Here is a 6,000-nt window from a genome sequence, read left to right on the forward strand (position 1 = left end):
AGCCCAATGCTTGCAGCCCTCAGCAGAATTATTGGATAGAGGAAAAATGTTTAAACAGCTGCCGAGAGAAAGCTTAGCCACAAGTGGGGTGCGGCTGTGGGACACTGGTGGGATGGTATTAGGTTGGTGCAAAAGTAATTGTGGTTTTTACCATCACTTTCAATGCACGGCTGCACCTGCAAATCCTAGCTACTCGGGAGACAGAGGCTTGAACCCGGGAGGTGGAGGTTGCAGTGAGCCGAGATCATGCCACTGAACTGCAGCCTGGGTGACAGAGTGACACCCTGTCTCAAAAAACAAAACAAACAAACAAAAAACACCAAAAACACAAACTAGACAATTCATGTTCAGCTGCATAAATTCTAGTACACTTAGGTTGTTGTTTTTTTTTCCCGACAACTCAATCGTTTTTGGTATATTACATTATTTTTTTAAACTATGATATACATAACAAATGCTGGCAAGGATGTGAAGGGAACTCTTGTACACTATTGGTGGGAACATAAATTACTACACCCACTATGGAAAACAGTTTGGAGGTTCCTCACAAAACTAAAAATTGAGCTACCATATGATCAAGCAATCCCACTGCTGGATATATACCCCAAAGAAAGGAAATTTGTACATCGAAGAGATACCTGCACTGACATGTTTACTGCACCACTGTTCACAACAGCCAAGATTTGGAAGAAATCTGAGTGTCCATCAACAGAAGAATGGAAAAAGAAAATGTGGTATTTATACGCAAAGGAGTACTATGCAGCCATCAAAAAAGAATGAGATCCTGCCATTTGCAATGACATGGATGGAACTGGAGATCATGATGTTAAGTGAAATAAACCAGGCACAAAAACACAAACATCGCATGTTCTCACTTATTTGTGGGATGTAAAAGTCAAAATAAGTGAACTCATGGACTTAAGAGACTAGAAGGATGGTTACCAGAGGCTGGTAGTAGAGGCTTGTGGCGGAAGGTGGGGATGGTTAGTGGGTACAAAAAAAAAGTAGAGCTGGCCGGGTGTGGTGGCTTACACCTGTAATCCCAGCACTTTGGGAGGCTGAGGTGGGTGGATCACAAGGTCAGGAGTTTGAGACCAGCCTGGCCAACATAGTGAAACCCTGTCTCTACTGAAAATACAAAAATTAGCCGGGTGTAGTGGTGCACACCTGTAGTCCCAGCTACTTGGAAGGCTGAGGCAGGAGAATGGCTAGTACCTGGGAGGCGGAGGTTGTGGTGAGGTTTGTATTTTCAGTTGAGACGGAGTTTCGCCATGTTGGCCAGGCTGGTCTCAAACTCCTGACCTCAGGTGATCTGGCTGCCTCGGCCTCCCAATGTACTGGGATTACAGGCGTGAGCCACCACGCATGCCCAGGCCTGTTATATTGTATATATTTTATCATCGTCTTTTAAAAAAAATTTTAGGCTAGGCCCCCTGGTCTTAAACTCCTGACCTCAAGCCATCTTCCCACCTTGGCCTCCCAACATAGTGAAACCTTGTCTCTACTAAAAACACAAAAATTAGCTGGGCGTGGTGGTGGGCACCTGTAATCCTAGTTACTCAGGAGGCTGAGGCAGGGGCATCACTCGAACCTGAGAGGTGGAGGCTGCAGTGAACCGAGATTGTGCCATAACACTCCAGAGCAGACTGTCTCAAAAGCAAGAAATTTGTGTGTGTGTGTGTGTGCATAGTAGATGTATATATTTATGGACTACATATGTGTTGATACAGGCATGTAATATGAAATAAGCTCATTATGGAGAATGGGCATCCATTCCCTCAGGCATTTATCCTTTGAGTTACAAACAATCCAATTACATTATTTTTTAAATATACAATTAAGACATAATTGCCTCCAGTCACCCTGTTGTGCTATGAAATAGTAGGTCTTAATCACTTATTCATTCTTTTTTTTTGAGACAGAGTTTCGATCTTGTTGCCCAGGCTGGAGTGCAGTGGCGCTATCTCAGCTCACTGAAGTCTCTGCCTCCCGGGTTCAAGTGATTCTCCTGCCTCAGCCTCCTGAGTAGCTGGGACTACAGGCGTCCATCACCACACCTGGCTAACTTTTTGTATTCTTAGAATCCTGGCTCACCACAACCTCTGCCTCCTGGGTTCAAGTGATTCTCCTGCCTCAGACTCCCTAGTAGCTGGAACTGCAAGCCACCACGCCCAGCTCATTTTTATATTTTTAGTAAAAGATGGGGTTTTGTCATGTTGGCCAGGCTGGTCTCGAACTGCTGACCTTAACTGATCCATCTGCCTCAGCCTCCCAAAGTGTTGGGATTACAGGCATGAGTCACCTCGCCAAGCCTCTGGTGAGCATATTCTTAACTTCAAACAGAGTATCATGCATTAGAAAGACTTCTACCAATTCCAAGGAATCTAGGTGCAATTTAAAGAATTTCGGGACTACCTGAAATGCTCCTCTGATCCCCCCGTTCCAATCCTGATTAGAAGGACAAGCTCAGCCGTTTACCTCGTCTCCCACGGTGAAGGAAAGAACAGGGTACAGGTTATCTGCAGTGTCCAAACCGAGTACTGAAGAGCCTGCCAGAGTGAAATAGTGTGCTTTGGTTTGTATATTTAGTATTTTATGGAGTTACAGGGTGTTTACAGATGGGGAAGAGCTGAGTACGTTATAATTTTAAGTACATATTATTCATTATTTGTGTTCTTTCATGACCAAAACATGAAAAGGGAAGATTTTTTTTTTTTGAGATGGAGTCTTACTCTGTCACCCAGGCTGGAGTGCAGTGACACAGTTTTAGCTCACTGCAAGCTCTGCCTTCCGGGTTCATGCCATTCTCCTGCCTCAGCCTCCCGAGTAGCTGGGACTATAGGCACCCGCCACCACGCCCGGCTAATTTTTTTGTATTTTTAGTAGAGATGGGGTTTCACCGTGTTAGCCAGGATGGTCCCGATTTCCTGACCTCGTGATCCACCCGCCTCGGCCTCCCAAAGTGCTGGGATTACAGGCGTGAGCCACCGCGCCCAGCCGACTTTTTTGAAGACTGTCCAGCGGCCAGGCATGGTGGCTCACACCTATAATCCTAGCACTTTGCGAGACTGAGGCAGGCGGATAACCTGAGATCAGGAGTTCAAGACCAGCCTGGGCAACATGGTGAAACCCCGTCTCTACCAAAATACAAAAAATGAGCTGCATGTGGCGTCATGTGCCTGTAGTCCCAGCTACTCGGGAGGCTGAGGCAGAATAGCTTGAACCTGGGAGGCAGAAGTTGCTGTGAGCTGAGATTGCCATCACCGCACTCCAGCCTGGGTGAGTGAGAGTGAGACTGTCCCCCCCCGCCCTCCAAAAAAAAGACCGTCTTGCTCTGTTGCCCAGGCCGGAGTGCAATGGCACAATCTCGGCTCACTGCAACCTCTGCCTCCTGGGTTCATGCAATTCTCCTTCCTCAGCCTCCCCAGTAGCTGCGACTACAGGTGCACGCCACCACACCAGGTTAATTTTTGTATTATTAGTAGAGACAGGGTTTCACCATATTGGCCGGATGGTCTTGATCTCCTGACCTCGTGATTGGCCCACCTCGGCCTCCCAAAGTGTTGGGATTACAGGTGTGAGCCACCACACCCAGCCCAGGAAAACTCAAGACTGGAAGTGTTTATGAGTCCTTCAACCTCACAAATGAGAAAATGACTTAAAACATCTCAATATTGGCCTGGTGTGGTAGCTCATGACTGTAATCCTAGCAATTTGGGAGGCCAAGGTAGGAAGATCGCTTGAGCTTAGGAGTTTGAGACCAGTCTGGGCAACACGGTGAAACCTCCACAAAAATTGAAATAGGCCAGGTGCGGTGGCTCACGCCTGTAATCCCAGCACTTTGGGAGGCTGAGGCGGGTGGATCACCTGAGGTCAGGAATTCGAGACCAGCCTGGCCAACATGGTGAAACCCCCATCTCTACTAAAAACACAAAAATTAGCTGGGCGTGGTGGCATGCGCCTGTAGTCCCCGCTACTAGGGAGGCTGAGGTGGGAGGATCACTTGAACCCAAGAGGTGGAGGTTGCAGTGAGCTGAGATCACACCACTGCACTCCAGCCTGGGTGGCAGAGTGTGACTCTGTCTCAAAGAAAAATGAATACAAAATAAAATAACATCTTAAACCATCCAGATGTGGCCAGGGTCCGACTTGAGAGAAGCCCAGTGAGCCTGGCCCCAGTAACCTGCTCCCTGGGCAGTCTTCCTTCAGGTTTTAGGACGTTTCACCACCCTACAGGTGAGGTCAACCCATGTTCTAGGTTAATCAGCTCTTCTTGTTCTAGACTTAATCTCCGTTAAGTAATGTCCTTCATTGAGAAAACCAGGCTATTCCCTAGAAATCACCAACTGAAAATAGATGTCAGGGCCAGGCATGGTGGCTTGTGCTTGTAATACTAGCATTTTGGGAGACTGAGGTAAGTGGATCACTTAAGGTTAGGACTTTGAGAACAGCCTGGTCAACATGGTGAAACCCCATCTCTACTATACAAAAATTAGCTGGGCATGGTGGTGGGTGCCTGTAGTCCCTAATACTTGGGAGGCTGAGACAGGAGGATCACTTGAACCTGGGAGGTAGAGGCTGCAGTGAGCCGAGGTCGCGTCACTGCACTCCAGCTTGGATGACAGAGAGACTCTGTCTCAAAAAAAATTAAAAGTGGATGCCAGATAACAATCCTGCCACCCTGCTCAAGTGCACACGTCCCACTCTGGCTCCTGCTAAGACATCCACGAAGAGACAAGACATTATGAATCACGATAGGAGACCCAGACTTCTTCCTTCTGCCAGCAGTGGTGGTTCACACCTGTAATCCCAGCACTTTGGGAGGCCATGGCAGGAGAAGGCTTAGGCCAAGAGTTCAAGACACCCCCATCTCTACAAAGAACTTAAAAAAATTGGTGGGGCTGCCGGGTGCGGTGGCTCATGCCTGTAATCCCAGCACTTTGGGAGGCCAAGACGGGTGGATCACAAGATCAGGAGATTGAGACTATCCTGGCTAACATGGTGAAATCCCGTCTCTACTAGTAAATACAAAAAAATAGCCAGGTGTGGTGGTGGGTGCCTGTAGTCCCAGCTACTTGGGAGGGTGAGGCAGGAGAATGCCGTGAAGCAGGGAGGCGGAGCTTGCAGTGAGCTGAGATTACACCACTGTACTCCAACCTGGGCGACAGAGCGAGAATCCACCTTAAAAAAAAAAAAAATTGGTGGGGTATTAGTACCAGCTACTCAGGAGGCTGGGGAGGTTGAGGCTGCAGTGAGCTATGACTGTGCCACTGCACTCCTGTCTGGGTGACAGAGGGAGACCCTGTCTCTGAAACACCAGTCCTCTCTACCACCTAATCTTGGGTAGGAAGCAATTGAGGCAGGAGGGTTACTCTAGGACCCCACCTGAACAGCACCTGCCCACCTTACTAAAATTGAGTCGTGGTCCAGGGCCCTCCATTACTGGACAATGCTCCTACCTCAAGGTAGGCGAGGTCTGCCTTGGCCAGGCCCTTCCAAAGCCAGCCAGGGCTTTGCCAAACATGCACCCATGCCCCACACCTTGCCCACTCAGCTCTTGTCTACTAAGTCAATTTTAACACTACCCAACGGCGAAAGTACAGGAGCACCTCCCCAGAATCAGGATCTGCTTGTTAGGAAGCAGCAGCCCTCCTAGCCATGAGGGGCACCTAACATCCCGTTTACAAGCAGTTGTTAAAAGAAAGCCACATGTTGTGTAAATGCTTGATTTCTTCCATCTTGGGAAAAAAATGATGTTTCTTTACCTAACCAAAAACAGCCAGACTTTCAAGGTTTCTGCCTGGTTGGAAAAAGGACATTTTTAGCAAGTGAGGGGAAAAAACTGGCATCCTATTTCTAATCATCACCAGCTTTTAAAATAACTTCACTCATCCCAGAATTAAAATTACAGTAGACTCTTCCATTTCAGTAGGGCTTCCCAAATTTAAAATTGTTACATTCCATGAGCAGCTAAAAAGAACTCAAAAATAAAGGCAAGCA

The sequence above is a fragment of the Rhinopithecus roxellana genome, chromosome 6, assembly GCF_007565055.1.
Source record: "Rhinopithecus roxellana isolate Shanxi Qingling chromosome 6, ASM756505v1, whole genome shotgun sequence".
In the NCBI taxonomy this organism is placed as follows: Eukaryota; Metazoa; Chordata; class Mammalia; order Primates; family Cercopithecidae; genus Rhinopithecus; species Rhinopithecus roxellana.